The sequence below is a fragment of the Henckelia pumila genome, chromosome 2 (assembly GCF_033568475.1).
Source record: "Henckelia pumila isolate YLH828 chromosome 2, ASM3356847v2, whole genome shotgun sequence".
Taxonomy (NCBI): domain Eukaryota; kingdom Viridiplantae; phylum Streptophyta; class Magnoliopsida; order Lamiales; family Gesneriaceae; genus Henckelia; species Henckelia pumila.
Genome location: NC_133121.1, coordinates 170,103,416 through 170,122,305, shown reverse-complemented (window position 1 = coordinate 170,122,305; position 18,890 = coordinate 170,103,416). Strand labels below are relative to the sequence as shown.

Below are 18,890 nucleotides of genomic sequence, written 5' to 3'. Positions count from 1 at the left end.
TAGATGGAATCCTAGCTTGTAATAATTCTCCCTTTTCATTTTTTATAACAGTGATGCCTGATTTTTTTGGTACTACTTGTGTTGGACTTACCCATTTACTATCCGAGATTGGATAAATAATTCCGGCATCTAATAGTTTTAAAACTTCATTTTTAACAACTTCTTTCATGTGTGGATTTAATCTTCTTTGTGATTGTTGATATGTTTTAGCATTTTCTTTCAAGTGAATTCTATGTGTGCAGATTAAAGGATTTATACCTTTTATATCTTGCAAAGTCCATCCAATTGCATTTTTGTGTATTTTAAGTAGTGTTATTAAATCTTCTTCTTGTTTTGGTAAGAGGGTAGAAGATATTACAATAGGATATGTTTGATTTTCACCAAGGAAAGCATATTTTAGTTCTATTGGTAAGGGTTTTAATTCAAGTTTTGGATGATCATTTTCTTTTACTTCTTCAAGTTCATTAATTTCTTCAAATAACTTTGATTTAAAAACATTTTTTGAATCAAAACTTTCCACTAAACAAACTTCAGATTGTTGATTTAAGTTTTCTTGGTGTATATTTTCTTCCACGATTGTTTCTATTGCATTATCATCTTCATCTTCATTAATACTTGGTTGTTTACATAAATTGAACACATTAAGTTCTAAAGTCATATTTCCAAAAGACAATTTCATTATTCCATTTCGACAATTAATTAAAGCATTTGAAGTTGCTAGAAATGGACGTCCCAATATTACTGGAATTTCGTTATGTACTTCTATTGGTTGTGTATCCAAGACAATAAAATCCACGGGATATATGAATTTATCAACTTGAACTAATACATCTTCTACAATACCTCTAGGTATTTTGATTGACCTATCGGCTAGTAAAAGAGTAACAGATGTAGGTTTTAAATCTCCCAACTTAAGCTTTTCATAAACTGAATAAGGAATTAAATTCACACTTGCTCCCAAATCTAACAAAGCTTTTTTAATTTTATTTTTTCCAATAATACATGAAATTGTTGGACAACCGGGATCTTTATATTTCAAGGTAGAATTATTTTGAATAATAGAGCTTACTTGCTCCGTTAAGAATGCTTTCTTCTTTACATGCAATTGTCTTTTCACAGTACATAAATCTTTTAAAAAATTTGCATAAGAAGGCACTTGTTTAATAGCATCTAATAATGGAATATTTATTTTTACTTGTTTAAAAACTTCATAAATATCAGAATCATTTTTTTGTTTTTTATTATTAACTAATGCATGAGGAAAAGGAACATGTTTATTTGACTCACATATTATTTCAGATAATGTGTAGTGACCCTGCATGGTATCACCTACTAACTGGCAACTAATAGCATGCATTAAACTTAATACAGCAAAATAACTTAACAGAGTAAGACATGCGGAAACAAAACCATAATTTACATATCAGCTTAGTAACATAATCCAGACTTAAATCTGTAGTGATACAACCAAATCGAAATCTTAAAAGTAAACATTATACAGCTAATAAATCATGCTGTATAAAAACTTTCAAAGCTCCTGCTCCCTAGTCCTGCCTTGAACTACCAGTTCCGTCCATCCTGCGACCTGCCCCATGGAATAGGGTGTCCAAGATAACAACTAGGACGTGAGCGCTACGCCCAGTACATAGACATCAGTAAACATATGTATATAATGCATGCAACATGATGACTGGTACAGGGTCATCTGAAAAGTCATGCTCAGAACCGGCGCCACATGAGTGCTGCCACCGCACGGATCAACCTTTGGGTGCAACCACACTCTTCTAGTACACCAGAGTAGACAGACATAAATGCCCCCGCCGTCGCAGTACTCTCAGTGACAGACTATCGAGTATAGAGCTGAGCGGCTCTATAGTCAGGTATAACAAGGTATAGGCTCAACGTGTATATGCACATGACATATGGATATAGAAAGCGGTAAATCATATATCATGCCATATAATAATGCCAAATAAAATGCAACATATAAACATGTATACTCGCTGGCAATCTCAGTCAATGTGTACGTACCTCTAGGCTAGATCAAGTAAAGTAGATCCTAGGTTCCAAGCCTATATTCAAAAGTTCATCGTATCACTACACAAGTTCTATAAGCCTTAACTAAGCTAATAAGTACTCCCAAAACTTAAATCGATTCCCGGACCATACCTTCGTCCGAAGTAAGCCCTTTGAAGATGCTAGTCCCGGATGACTATAACCACAACTTGGTTATTCCAGAACTTCGATTATAACCGATAGGGCCCTCAAGTGTATATCTCACACTATATAACTGAAGAAGGAAACTCGGGAATTCGTAATTGAAAATGAAATCTGAACGGCCCTATTTATAGCCAAATTTCTCGGCCAGGATCGGAACTTCCGATTTCGGGATCGGAGCTTCCGATCCAGCTCATTGCGTGCATGTCTGCCACGCCAGGATCGGAACTTCTGATCTACGATCGGAGCTTCCGATCTGTTCTATGATCGACACTTGTCAAAACTCGCGACTGAGTCATCGATCATTTCTGGCAGCTGGGGATCGGAACTTTCGTTCCAGGATCGGAGCTTCCGTTCCAATCGGAGCTTACTATCCAGGATCGGAGCTTACTATCTGGGATCGGAGCTTACTATCCGGCCCAAAATTAAAAAGCCCAAATTTTACTTCTGAAGTCCAATAACACTCCGAAATTGGTTAAATACCAACCCTTAATCATGTTTAACATATTATTATCTTAAAATGGTATCTGAGTTACTACATTCTCCCCACCTTTAGATATTTCGTCCGCGAAATAACATCTAAAGATAATAAAGATAACAATATGAAACATCAAACCATGGCTTATTACAACAACTGTAAGTACATCTTACATGGTAATCAAAAATAAAAAGCAAACAACTCAGGATATTCTGCTCGCATACGACTCTCAGTTTCCTAAGTTGCTTCTTCAACGCCTCGGCGCTGCCACTGTACCATTACAAGTGGTATAGTCTTGTTCCGAAGAACTTTCTCCTTCCTGTCTAGGATACAGATTGGTCGTTCAACAAAAGACAGATCTGGCTCTAGCTGAATATCAGTAGACTGAATCACATGAGATTCATCAGCTATGTACTGTCGAAGAAACGACACATGAAAAACATTGTGTATACTGGAAAGAGATGGCGGTAAAGCCAAACGATAAGCAACATCTCCGATCTTCTCCAGTATCTGGAAAGGCCCAATGTAACGAGGAGACAACTTGCCTTTCACACCGAATCTCATCACCTTCCTGAAAGGTGATACTTGCAGAAATACATATTCACCAGGCTCAAACTGAAATGGCCTGCGGCGAATATTCGCATAACTGGCTTGTCTATCTTGAGCAACTTTGATCCTATGCTTGATCAAATCTACCTTGTCTACAATCTGCTGCACCAATTCAGGACCCTCGACTTGCCGTTCCCCGACTTCATCCCAGAATAACGGAGTACGACACCGTCGACCATACAATGCCTCGAAAGGTGCCATATCAATACTACGATGATAACTGTTATTGTAGGCAAATTCAATCAAAGGTAACTGATCCTGCCAAGATAAACCAAAGTCCATGACAGAAGAATGTAGCATATCCTCCAGCGTACAAATAGTGCGCTCTGACTGTCCATCAGTCTCCGGATGATACGCAGTGCTCAAACTCAGAGTGGTACCCAACGCCTGCTGAAAAATACCCCAAAAACGTGAAGTAAATCGCGGATCTCTATCACTGACAATACTCACTGGAATCCCATGTAATCGCACAATCTCCTGGATATATAAGCGTGTCATGCGATCATAAGAATACTCCCGGTTATAAGGAATAAAGTGTGCTGATTTCGTCAAACGGTCAACAATGACCCAGATAGCATCACACTGACGTGACGTCATAGGTAAGTGGGTGACAAAATCCATAGTTACGTGCTCCCACTTCCATTCGGGAATCTCAAAATTCTGCAGTAATCCACCTGGTCGTCGATGTTCAGCCTTGACCTGTTGACAAACCAAACATCTCGAAACAAATTGATACACACTTTGCTTCATCCCCTTCCACCAGAATCTAGTTCGCAAGTCCTTATACATTTTCATACTTCCAGGATGAACTGATAATCGACTCCTGTGAGCTTGAGATAGAATATCATTCCTGAGCTCCGCAACATTAGGTACAACCACTCTATTGGATAGGCACAATAAACCATCTGCCTGAAAATGGAATCCAGATGTATTAACTCCATTGGCTAGACGTGCCAATCGCTGAGTCTTAACATCAGATATCTGAGCATCTCTGATCCGAGAATACAATGCTGGCTCAGATAGAATAGTATACAAACGAATCCCATTCCTCCCTTTCTTGTGCTTGAGCGTAAAACTCAATAAACAGCACTCTTGAATCATATGAGATATTTCATTAGTCTGAAGTGCAGACAGTCTCACCTGCCGACTCAAGGCATCAGCAGTAAGATTAGCAGAACCTGGATGATATTTGATTTCACAATCATAATCCTTCAGAATATCCATCCAGCGTCTCTGTCGCATATTCAACTCTGCCTGAGTGAATAAATACTTCAAACTCTTGTGATCCGTAAATATCTCAAATTTCTCGCCATAAAGATAATGTCTCCAAATCTTGAGCGCAAATACAATGGCGGCTAACTCGAGATCATGCACTGGATAATTACTCTCATGCGTCTTCAACTGTCGAGAAGCATAGGTAATAACATCTCCATGCTGTGTCAACACACATCCCAACCCCTGACCAGAGGCATCAGTATAAACAACATAACCTCCTGATCCAGAAGGTAGAGCTAGCACAGGTGCAGTAGTAAGACGTCTACGCAGCTCGTGAAATGACTCCTCACAATCCGAGGACCAAATGAAGGTAACATCTTTCCGAGTAAGCTGAGTCAAAGGCCTGGCCAACTGTGAAAAATTCTCGATGAACCGACGGTAATATCCCGCTAGACCCAAGAAACTACGAATCTCAGCAACCGTTGTCGGACGAGACCAGTTCAGCACTGCCTCTATCTTACTAGGATCAACAGATATCCCTTCACTTGAAATCACATGACCGAGAAATACTACCCGATCAAGCCAGAATTCACACTTGCTCAATTTCGCATATAGCTGCTTATCTTGTAACGTCTGTAGAACAATCCTCAAATGTTGTGCATGCTCATCCTTGTCATGAGAATAAACAAGAATATCATCTATAAAGACGATGACAAATCTATCCAGATAATATCGAAATACCTGATTCATCAGATTCATAAAGACTGCCGGTGCATTCGTCAAACCGAATGGCATCACCAGAAACTCATAATGCCCGTATCTGGTCCTGAAAGCAGTCGTAGATATATCTGAGTCTCGTATCCGCATCTGATGGTATCCAGATCTCAGATCTATCTTCGAATAAACAGAAGTACCCTGTAGTTGATCGAACAGATCATCAATCCGCGGCAAAGGATACTTATTCTTGATGGTGACACGATTCAACTGCCTGTAATCAATACATAATCGCATCGATCCATCTTTTTTCTTGACAAACAAAACAGGTGCTTCCCACGGAGAAACACTCGGACGAATATATCCCTTATCAAGCAGATCTTGCAACTGCTGTTTCAATTCCCTCATCTCGGACGGTGCCAGACGATAAGGTGCTCGGGATATAGGCGTAGTTCCTGGTACTAGATCAATACCAAATTCAACCTCTCGAACCGGAGGAAAACCAGGAATCTCATCAGGGAATACGTCAGGAAACTCGCTGACAATCGGTAGCTGATCAATACCCGGACTACTCGCAGACATATCAACCGCATAGATGAGGTAGCCCTCCCCACCTGACTCCAAGACATGACATGCCTTCAGAGCCGAAACAAGTGGCATCGGAGGTCGCGCACCCTCTCCATAAAAGTACCAGCTATCACCCTCAACGGGATGAAACTGTACCAGACGCTGATAACAATCCACAGTAGCGTGATACAAAGTCAGCATATCTATTCCCAAAATAAAATCAAAATCCGTCATCGCTAATATCATCAAATTAGCCGATAACACATTACCCTCAAATTCCAGAAGGCAACCCATCACTAGACGCTTAGTTACTACCTCCTGCTCCAACGGAGTAGATACAACTAAATCCATATCTAATGATACGTAAGGTAATCTATGTCTCTTAACGAAGCGACTAGAAATAAAGGAATGCGATGCTCCAGTATCAATTAATACAAGTGCAGGAATACCACATAACAAGAAGTTACCTGCCAACATGCGATCGCTTCCCTCAGTAGCCTGCTCCTGAGACAGAGCAAACACCTGCCCTTGAGTATGGGGACGAAAACCAGAAGAACTCTGTGGTGCTGGCTGCTGACGTGGAAAAGTAGAAGCCTGAGATCCAACCTGGGATCCCGATCCACTAGCAGAACCCATACGCTGAGGACAATCTCTCTGCAGATGTCCCTGCTGACCACAAATATAACAAACCCCAGTAGCTCTCCGACATGAAGCTGCAGGATGCTTCCCACCACAGTGGCTACAAAACTCCTCCTTCTTCTTCTTCTTCCCAAAGCGGAATGTACCTCGTGAACCACGAGAACCAGACAAAGTAGTAGGAGTAGAAGAAGACGTAGGTACAGATGACACAACAGATTGAGCTCGAGGCTCAATAAATCCACTAGGCTGTGCTGGCATCATCAACTGTTCACGCCTGTTGCTGGTCTCCACAAGACGGCAACGGTTCACCAAAGTCTCATAAGATACCGGGTCATCACAGACGACAACCTGAGAGTAGATATCTTGGTTCAGGCCTTGCAGAAAGATATCATACTTCGACGCATTACTCGCATTAATATGAGGACTGAAAGGTAGCAGATCAAGAAATCGCTGCTGATACTGATCAATAGTCATTGATCCTTGCCTCAAAGTAAGAAACTCCATAGATCGTGCTTGGCGAACAGCCGGAGGAAAATATAATTTCTGAAACTCCCGACAAAAATCCCCCCAAGTCACCTGTCCTCTCTCAGTACGTGCCTGAGCAACCTTGGCATCCCACCAAAAACGTGCTCTATCTTCTAGAACGAATTCTAGAACTTCCAGTTTCTGCTCCTCAGTACACTCGAAAGCTCGGAACGCGCTCTCAAGTTTAGACATCCAACTTCTAGCTTGTTCAGGATTCTCGCCTCCCACTAAGGGTTTCGGTCCTACCTGCATGAACTTATTAATAGTATAGCGACGTCGACCCTCATGAGGACAATGTCGATCATCCTAATGATGATGACGACGATGATGATGACCACCTCCCTGGCCAACACTACCATGACTCTCGTCAGCCATATCCTGAAAAGAATTACACATTAAAATCCCAAATGCGCAAGAATTACTCAAGACTAAACTAAATCCCAATTACTAATCCCAAAATCTAAGCATGCTCTGATACCAAAAATGTAGTGACCCTGCATGGTATCACCTACTAACTGGCAACTAATAGCATGCATTAAACTTAATACAGCAAAATAACTTAACAGAGTAAGACATGCGGAAACAAAACCATAATTTACATATCAGCTTAGTAACATAATCCAGACTTAAATCTGTAGTGATACAACCAAATCGAAATCTTAAAAGTAAACATTATACAACTAATAAATCATGCTGTATAAAAACTTTCAAAGCTCCTGCTCCCTAGTCCTGCCTTGAACTACCAGTTCCGTCCATCTTGCGACCTGCCCCATGGAATAGGGTGTCCAAGATAACAACTAGGACGTGAGCGCTACGCCCAGTACATAGACATCAGTAAACATATGTATATAATGCATGCAACATGATGACTGGTACAGGGTCATCTGAAAAGTCATGCTCAGAACCGGCGCCACATGAGTGCTGCCACCGCACGGATCAACCTCTGGGTGCAACCACACTCGTCTAGTACACCAGAGTAGACAGACATAAATGCCCCCGCCGTCGCAGTACTCTCAGTGACAGACTATCGAGTATAGAGCTGAGCGGCTCTATAGTCAGGTATAACAAGGTATAGGCTCAACGTGTATATGCACATGACATATGGATATAGAAAGCGGTAAATCATATATCATGCCATATAATAATGCCAAATAAAATGCAACATATAAACATGTATACTCGCTGGCAATCTCAGTCAATGTGTACGTACCTCTAGGCTAGATCAAGTAAAGTAGATCCTAGGTTCCAAGCCTATATTCAAAAGTTCATCGTATCACTACACAAGTTCTATAAGCCTTAACTAAGCTAATAAGTACTCCCAAAACTTAAATCGATTCCCGGACCATACCTTCGTCCGAAGTAAGCCCTTTGAAGATGCTAGTCCCGGATGACTATAACCACAAGTTGGTTATTCCAGAACTTCGATTATAACCGATAGGGCCCTCAAGTGTATATCTCACACTATATAATTGAAGAAGGAAACTCGGGAATTCGTAATTGAAAATGAACTCTGAACGGCCCTATTTATAGCCAAATTTCTCGGCCAAGATCGGAACTTCCGATTTCGGGATCGGAGCTTCCGATCCAGCTCATTGCGTGCATGTCTGCCACGCCAGGATCGGAGCTTCCGATCTATGATCGGAGCTTCCGATCTGCTCTATGATCGACACTTGTCAAAACTCGCGACTAAGTCATCGATCATTTCTGGCAGCTGGGGATCGGAACTTCCGTTCCAGGATCGGAGCTTCCGTTCCAATCGGAGCTTACTATCCAGGATCGGAGCTTACTATCTGGGATCGGAGCTTACTATCCGGCCCAAAATTAAAAAGCCCAAATTTTACTTCTGAAGTCCAATAACACTCCGAAATTGGTTAAATACCAACCCTTAATCATGTTTAACATATTATTATCTTAAAATGGTATCTGAGTTACTACATAATGTATCATCAACTTTCTTAATCTTAGGACTCAAAGTATCATCTTTCTCGAAAGTATCAAGATTTTCATCCTTACTCTTTGAGTTTGACTGATCTTTGTTTTCATCACTATATGGATCATTAACTATTTTACCACTTCTAAGAGTAATAACAGATTTTACTTGATCAAATTTTTCTTGATTTTGATTTTTAGGATTGGGTTGTGGTTGAGATGGAAATTTTCCTTTTTCATGAATATTAAGTGCAGATGCAAATTTTTCAAGAGTTTCTTTCAAATCATTCATAGATTGAATGTTTTGAATATTGATAGACTCTTGCTTTTGAATGTATGCATGAATTTCATCTTCAAAATGTTTTCTTGGAGGTGGGATATAAGGAGCATAACCTTGATGACTTTGGTTATTGTGAAAAGGTTGTTGTGAAGGTTGTGCATTATTATCGTTCCTCCAACTAAAATTAGGATGATTTCTCCAACCAGGATTATATGTTTGTGAAAAAGGATCTAATGTTGGTTTTTTAAAATTGTTAACATAATTGGCTTGTTCATGGAGACATTCTTTAAATGAAGGCAAAGTAGGACAATTTTTTGTAAGGTGATCATGTGTGTCACATATATGACAAAAAATTTCTTGAACACTTTTTAATTGATCACTCTTTTTCATTTCTAATGACTCGATTTTTCTTGCTAAAGATGCAAGTTTAGCTTGAACATCTACATCATCTTTAAGATGATAAATACCACTCCCATTTGTTGAATTATTGGTTTTACTTGGTGGTTCAATTGAGCCTATATTATCCCAATTTTGAGCATTTTCTGCTAATGACTCCAAATATTCTATAGCTTCATTTGGGTTTTTATCTTCAAAAGTTTCATTACACATGAATTCTATCATTTGCCTATCTTTAGGTATTAAACCTTCATAAAAGTGAGAAACTATCCTCCATATTTCAAAACCATGATGTGGGCATGTATTAAGTAACTCTTTATATCTATCCCAACATTGATAAAATGTTTCCCCTTGTTTTTGAGAAAAAGTTGTAATTTGTCTTTTAAAAGAGTTTGTTCTATGGGAAGGAAAAAACTTTTTTAGAAATTGTTGTTGCATTTCTTCCCATGATCTTATTGAACTTGATCTCAAATTTTGCAACCATGTTTTAGCTTTATCTTTTAAGGAAAAAGGGAAAAGCTTTAATCGAACAGTATCCATGCTACAATTTTGATCATTATAAGTGTTGCAAACCTCCTCAAATTCTCTTAAATGCAAATATGGATTTTCAGAATCTAAGCCATGAAAATTTGGTAAAAGTTGAATGACTTGTGGCTTAAAATTGAAATTAGATGCATCAGGAGGAAAAACTAAACAAGATGGTGTACTAGTTATTATTGGATTCATATGGTGTCTAAGTGTTCTTGGTTGTTCATGTTCTTGATGATGATTATGATTATTATTATTATTATTATTATTATTATTATTATTATTATTATTATTATTATTATTATTATCATCTTGATTATTAGAATTATCGTCCATGTTTAAAATATTTTCAGTTACTCGAACAAGTCTACCACTTTGTTTACGACTCCAAACAATCATACAATTAAAAACAACATACTATTTACATAAATAACATAAAATTAAACTTAATTTATACCTCCCCGGCAACGGCGCCAAAAACTTGCTACAACTTAAATTGTAATTCACCCAAGTGTAGGTTGTCTGCAAGTAATATACTCGTGAGTACGAGATCGATCCACGGAGAGGATGTTGTAAGTTTAATTTTAGCAATGATATATTATAGATGAAAATATTATTATAAAACTTTAAATACACAAATTATAAAATTATCAAGGTTTCAAAGGTTCATTGTTGGTTTATTTAAGATTGCTTAATAAAAATAAATAAAAGAAACTAAAATAAGAATAAACATAAAAGAACAATGAAATATTTAAACAAGTATATCATATAATATAGTTCCCACTATATTAATATCAGATTAAACGATATTTAATACATGGTACCCATAATATATATATAGATGAATAAATATAAACATAAAAAGAACAATTAAATATTTAAACAAGTATATCATATAATATAGTTCCCACTATATTAATATCAGCCGATATTTAATACATGGTACCCATAATATATATATAAATGCATAAATATAAGTTGACATAAAAGTAAATGTTAGATCAAATCACAATATTTCATTTAGAACAACCGGCAGAGCCACGCTATCGTCTAAATAAAATATATGACTTTATGTTAGATGCGATAAAGTAAATGTTAGTTGCGGAAAAATAAATGTTATATGCGAGAAAGTAAATGTTAGTTGCGGAAAAGTAAATGTTATATGCGAGAAAGTAAATGTTAGTTGCGGAAAAGTAAATGTTAGTTGCGATAAAGTAAAAGTTAGATGCGAGAAAGCAAATGTTAGTTCAAATCACAATATATTATTTAGAACAACCGACAGTGTCACGCTATCGTCTAAATGATATATATGACTTTATTATAAATAGATACTTATATTTATAGTATATAATTATTGTAGTATTTATTGTATCATATTTGACAACAAATCAAGGTAACCACATTCAAGGTACCAAGCATTTGATGTAAATAGATAACCACAAATCTTCCAAAATTATACCTACAAATAAGGATCAATTAGAAAAACAAAATAGAAATAGAAAAAGAGAAGAATATACAAAATATAAACAATCTTACTTGACCAACAATGAAACCTTTTCACCTTGATATAAAAAGATTTAGCTTTCCATGAACATGAAACTCAAGAATAAAGATAAAAGAAATTTCATACTTGAACTTGAGAAACTTGCACACTCAAACTTTTATTCTCACACACACAATATTTATTTTACAAATGAGGAATTCTCTACACTCTTGCACACTACAAAGCTTATACAACACATCTATTTATAGGCCAAATGAGAGCAAGAGTCCAAGACTCATTAAATATGGAATAGTAAAGTTGGTGGGTGCTTGTCTCCTTGAATGTCAATACATTGACCCAACATTAATTGGCATGTTTGATGCCTTAGACTTCCGATTTTGCTTCTGCACAAAACATATAACACGTAGCCCTTTGTCTGTATATGTGTTTTGACAACTCATTCACCCCTTTTGGATAAAATATGAAATACTTATGATATTTTTACTCCAAGCTAGTCATAGTAAAAATAAATCTGTCTCCATTTTGATGTTTGATTATTTTGATCATCTTAATGAAGTTTTTGGAATTTCTTATCTTCTACAAAGTTGAAGATGCCTCTTTTGTGATTCTACAGGTTTTGAGATTACTCCATTATGACCTCTATAGCTTGAGTAATTTTATTTTTACCAAACCTGCGCAAACCGTAAAATACAACATTTTAGTAAAACATTTAAATATAAACACATAACACTAAAATAATACAACTTCATAATTTTAATTAAACTTCAATTTTAAAACACACTTTTTAACATATAAATAATTACAAATTTTAAGTTTCATCAGATAATCAAAAGGTACTCCGGTTGTTCTCTTCCTCTATTGGCATCCCGAGGATAAAATACCACAATAATCACATCGAACTCTCCTTTCGAGGTGAAATATGTGTAATTCAATCCTCTAGACTCTGAAGCAACTATAGAGGGTTAAGTCGGTCATTGTAGTAATTCGCCTGCCCATGCCTCCTGCTATAATTCTCAGAACGTCTAACTCAAAATAAAATAAATCATTGGCTCAATATGAATGCAATGTGATAAGTTCATTTTGTGTTCATTATTTCGTGATAGTTTTTTTATCTATTTTGTGTGCATTCATATTATTTTTATGTATTTGTTAGGAATTCAAGATCTAAGTTTCGATGTTTGAAAACTTACCTAAGTCATCAATTGAAGAAGCAGAGGCAGAAGAAGCAAAAGGCAGATCAATTGAAGAAGCAGAAGCAGAAGAAGCAAGGATCAGATCAATTGAAGATCTCAACAATCAAGGAGCTTTTGTGCTAAAAGACAAAAGACATTAAATGAAGATTTGAACGTTGCCAACAAAGAACCAGAAAGTCAAGATCTAAGAGCAATTTAAGGATACTTGTTGGACATCTTAACGGATACTTTCTGGAGGCTATAAATACAAGAGACAAGCAAGAAAAGAAAGAGAGAGCTACAGAAAGAGAAGAGAATACACGATCAGAAAGTTAAGAGCTTCAAAGAGCAATCAGATCAGATTAATCAAACACACACTTAGCATCATATCAGATCAAGTGAGGATCATTTGTGTTGAGTTTATCGAGTTGTAAGATTATATCAGATCAGTTGAGTGTTCTGTAAAACACTACCTTTGTAACAAGAAATAGTCAAGGGCCGTGTTCTTGAGTGTTTCGGAGTTCTGAGATAGGCAGAGGTATAAGTCCAATCTTGGATCGGATCTGTGCAAATTGCTTGTATAAGATCAAAGTCTTCTAGAAGAGAATGAATCCTTCCGAGGTGAAAGAAGGGGTGACGTAGGAGATTGAGCTCCGAACATCCAGAAACAATTCACCGTTTTATTTCCCTTCTGCCTAACACGTTCACTCACTTCACAAATTTAACCAATCCATTTGAAGAGTGTTCGATCTCTTAATCAATCTCTTCTGCACTGATTTAAGTTGGTTGATTAACATAGATACACGAGAAAGACAAGAGTTCATTTACTAACCCATCTGAACTCCATACAGTTGAGAAAGACATTTTCGATCCTATCAAGTGGTATCAGAGAGAGGTACCTTCTCGTCTCTGAACATATTTAAATGGCTGCATTCAGTGAGATCGTTAAAAGCTTCTGGTACACCACTGTGGACAACTGCACTACCAAAACTATTGAGACATGCTCCACTGCTAAGGATCTTTGGCAGCAGTTGATCAAGCTTGGAACATATGAGGAAGCTGAGCAGATCAGGAGTCCAATGATTGAAGATCTTAAAGAACTCTGTTGCTCAGATAGTTCCAGATCAAATGATGAAGAGAGCACAAGTCAACCAATTCATCCATCTGACTTACTCAAACGTTGCTCAATTGAACCAATCGCTTTTATTGAGGAATCTTGCCATTCAGTTAGCTCATCAAGCTCTGATGATTATGAAGATAGCTGCCTCATGGCCAAAAGTGACCAACCATCTATCAGCAATCAATCATCAGATCAACTCTTCACCAGTGAACAGGTATTTGATTTCAACTCATATGAATTTACACGAGAAGATTTAGCAAATGCATTACATGACATGAGTAATGACTATCAACGACTGTTCTTAGCATTTGAGGAAGTTAAGGCCAAGCAAAATGATCTGTCGGACTGCTCAACTGAACCCAATTGGGAAACATCAGTTGAGAAAATCAGTCTAGAAGCAGAAATTGCCAAGCTTAAGACTGAAAATGATAAGCTACAAGTGGAAAGTCAGCAGTTAAGATCAGAAAATTTAAGACTGACTGAGCTGACCACCACTTGGAATAAGTCATCAGCATTGTTAACTGAGATGCAAGAGTCACAAAAATCTTTTGAAGATAAGACTGGTCTCGGATTTAGTGACAAGGACTGCAAACAAGCTGAGCCAAGTACTCAATCCTGTCTGGACAAGAACACTTCAAATTATGTGAAATTTGTCAAGTCCAGCACGATATATGAAAATATAGAACCTGATAATTATGTCAGTTCACCTATATCTCAACCAAAAACTCTTTACAATCGAGGTTTGGGATATGTGGAACCAGAGAGTTCTAACTCAGGCTGGATCAAAAAAAGACTAGTTCGGTCTGGATATGGTCAAGCAAGACAAGACTCTATGAAGGTACAACATAGAACACCTTATTTCAAAAATAGATCCGTTCAAAAGAGATATTGGAGGCCTAACTTATGCAATCAATCTAGACAGACATATCCAATGCACAAACGACACAATGCATATCATATTTATCATTCACATACATATCACCAGCACACACGACACAATATACAAACTTTATGGGACACTTTCAATGATCGACCTGTTAGATTAATCAAATCTTGGGTTCCTAAAGGACTAATCCATCAAGGACCCACATAAGATATGGGTACCATAGCATATTTTTATTTGTATTTGCAGGTGACAAGTACTGAGAAGAATTGAGAAAGGAATTACAGTACAGCAAATTTCAGAAAATTACTGAGGATGTTTGAGACAACTATATCCAATCTCCACCGTTCATAATAAATTTTAAGATGTTTAAAGCTGCTGTCCAAATTTCAGCTTGATCCGATGGCTAGATTGTTAGATATGATTTTTTGAAAATTGTCGCCCAGCAGGACAAGAAAGTAGCTCCCCTTGCTAGCGCGATAGCGCCCCTGGATAGCGCTTGTAGCGCCCCTCAATAGCGCGATAGCGCTACTAGAGCCCCTTAGAAGCGCGATAGCGCTGCTAGCACTCCTTGGAAGCGTGATAGCGCTTCAGTAGCGCTCCTCCAAAGCGCGATAGCGCTGTTGCTATGAAGAGCATGCGAGCCCGCACCAATCTTGGAGACTAGATGAAGAATTGTGAAAAATAAAAGCTCGATGGGATTTCATCTACATATAAAAGAGATTTTGAAGATCACAAGAACACACCACACAACACAAAATATGGAGAGAAACGCAACAGATTGAGGGGGAATGAAGATTCTCTTTGGAATCTTAATTGAAGAAGAAAGCAGATCAATCGAGAAGAAGAATAGAAGAACTGGGCAAAGCAGATCAATTGATAATTTTTGACAGCTTGCAGCGACTTTGGGAAAAATGACATAACTCCTTGCTCGAGTGTCTAAACGACAAACCGCTTTTTGGTTTGCAAACTAGACTCACAGAGGATCGCAGCGGTATAAAATTTGCAGCCTGGTCATTCGCCAAAAAATGCAGTTTATTCTTTGAATACAGACCATATGCGCTGCGGCAGAAACTGGACATGGACAAAAAGTTGGGGTTTTTTTGTCAAAAAGTTCAAGGACGTTGCACTCATCAATAAAAGGACTTATTATCTCAAAACACAGCCATACACCATCAAGAAAACTCGAGAGTAGATCAAAGTTGGAAATGTTTGAGCTGGAAATCAAGTTTCTCAAACTGGCGCAGTTCAGTAAATTGATCATATCTCATAGCTCGGTGATCCAAATGACTTTAGGTCAAAACTGTTGGAAATATTACTCAAATATCTAGAAGTCATATCTCAGGCTAGATGAGTTAATTCGGACGTTATCAAGGCGAAAAGTTGGTCGCAACATCGATCTGGATGCAAACCAGATCAAAGTTACAACAACGAGATCAAACAGACCAGCTCTGGTATTTTGGCCATAACTTACAGCTCGCTTATCTAAACGGGATCATTCAGTATGAGTTACGAAGCTAAGACAATGATCTACAAATCATTTTCAAGAAGTTAAATCTGAATCGGAGTGTAAGAAGCAGATAAAGCATGATGAAGTTTCGAGATCTGCACAGAAATTCTGCAGAACAGAATTTTTGACACAGCTTAGTATTTCGAGTATATCTCTCACATACAAACTCGAAATCGAGCGATTCTTGATTCCATGGAAATACAAGAGAAAGAGCTACAACTTTTATGTTTATCATTTAGCCCAAAAATCAGTGAATCAAGAGCTATAAGCAAGTGAAAAGATCAGATCGAATCATAAACGAACCAGATCAACTTGGCAGTAACATATCAACTCGAAGATACAAAGCAAGAGATAAGATCAATCCAGATAAGTTGGAGCAGATCAGATCAGACGAATTAAACCATACCAAATCAAAGATCAACCAGACAAGATCAAAATTTGATCAGAACAAATCAGCTGATCTCCAGAAACAAAGGACCAGTTCAATATCACCAGAAAAGATCAATCAACCAGATCAATCAATTCATCCAAATGAACACTTCATTTGGAATCACCTTTTAAGGGGGAACAAATTCAAAGAAAGTAATAGCAGATCAAAGAACGACTAAAAAGGAAAAGATCATCAATTGATGCGATTGTCAAAAAGAGGGAAAATGACAGATAAAATTATTAGTTTTATCAAACACCAAAAAGGGGGAAATTGTTAGGAATTCAAGATCTAAGTTTCGGCGTTTGAAAACTTACCTAAGTCATCAATTGAAGAAGCAGAGGCAGAAGAAGCAAAAGGCAGATCAATTGAAGAAGCAAAAGCAGAAGAAGCAAGGATCAGATCAATTGAAGATCTCAACAATCAAGGAGCTTTTGTGCTAAAAGACAAAAGGCATTAAATGAAGATTTGAACGTTGCCAACAAAGAACCAGAAAGTCAAAATCTGAGAGCAATTTAAGGATACTTGTTGGACACCTTAACGGATACTTTCTGGAGGCTATAAATACAAGAGACAAGCAAGAAAAGAAAGAGAGAGCTACAGAAAGAGAAGAGAATACACGATCAGAAAGTTAAGAGATTCAAAGAGTAATCAGATCAGATTAATCAAACACACACTTAGCATCATATCAGATCAAGTGAGGATCATTTGTGTTGAGTTTATCGAGTTGTAAGATTATATCAGATCAGTTGAGTGTTCTGTAAAACACTACCTTTGTAACAAGAAACAGTCAAGGGCTGTGTTCTTGAGTGTCTAGGAGTTCTGAGATAGGCATAGGTGTAAGTCCAATCTTGGATCGGATCTGTGCAAATTGCTTGTATAAGATCAAAGTCTTCTAGAAGAGAGTGAATCCTTCCGAGGTGGAAGAAGGGGTGACGTAGGAGATTGAGCTCCGAACATCCAGAAACAATTCACCGTGTTATTTCCCTTCTGCCTAACACGTTTACTCACTTCACAAATTTAACCAATCCATTTGAAAAGTGTTTGATCTCTTAGTCAATCTCTTCCGTACTGATTTAAGTTGGTTGATTAACATAGACACACGAGAAAGACAAGAGTTCATTTACTAACCCATCTGAACTCCATACAGTTGAGAAAGACATTTTTAATCCTATCAGTATTTTTATGTGTTTTAGTTCATGTATGTGTATTTCACTCCTCGGGTTAATTTTGTAGGAAAATGAATTGTTGAAGAGTGAATTACGGAGCAGCTTTGTTAAAAAAATCAAATTTAATTTTTATGGTTCGAAATCTGATCTCCACCGTTCAGAATAAAGTTCAAGATGTTTTAAAGCTGTCCAAATTTCAGCTGGATCCGACGGCTAGATCTTGAGATATGAATTTTTCAATATCGTCGCTCGCTGCAGAATTTTGTACTGCGCGCGCGAGAATTGAGCTCGCGTGCGCGCGAGTCGGAGTTTCAGATCTCTGTTTTTTATTGCTGCGCGCGCGCGCGTGTTCCGGGGTCAGTTTTGTTCCGAAAAGTCCTATTTTGTAAAGGAAATTAATTGGTACAAGTTCCGGACCATAAAATAGAAGATATAACATATTTTTGAGGGTTCGGAAGTTCCAGAACGCGCATAACACAGAGGAGGCGGCTTCAGGCTTGGGAGAGAAGATTACTTTTCTATCTTTTGTTATTTTTTCTTAATTTTTGTTTAATTATTGTTTTCAATTATTGAGTAGTTTGTTTTCAACCAAGATGGCATGATTGGGCTGAACAAATTCATGTAGAAAACTTGGATGTTTGTTTGGGATTTTTCAGAGTTGATTTTATTTTATTGATTGTCAGATTTATATTTGTCTTGTGAATAGTCTGATCAACTGTTTGCTTGCATGTTAATCGATTCCAAGTCGACGGAGGAGGTATTGTTGTGAAAATGCTCGCAAGCGTACGAGTGTCAAGTTTTAATATAGTGATAAAATAAGATATCGATCCCACGGGGAGTAAAATGAAAATATTCAGTACTTGTAATTAAAATAGTCCAAACTTTATCTAGAAAATCAATATTTTAGAGATTTGCATAAAAATAAAATAATCAATGAGTTTAAAAGCACGCACACAACTTTCAGAAAAAAAATCAATCAAAGAAAATTGGTCTAGAGGTATAGATTTC

The 18,890-nt window shown here is 37.4% G+C and overlaps 1 non-coding gene across 1 annotated transcript; it reads left to right on the top strand.

Moving 5' to 3' along the window:
• The first annotated feature begins 9,852 nt into the window (after positions 1-9,852).
• Positions 9,853-9,963, top strand: LOC140885804 (small nucleolar RNA R71). Its single transcript, XR_012151220.1, has one exon. It is a non-coding gene; the product is annotated as a small nucleolar RNA R71 (small nucleolar RNA).
• The last annotated feature ends 8,927 nt before the right edge of the window (positions 9,964-18,890 follow it).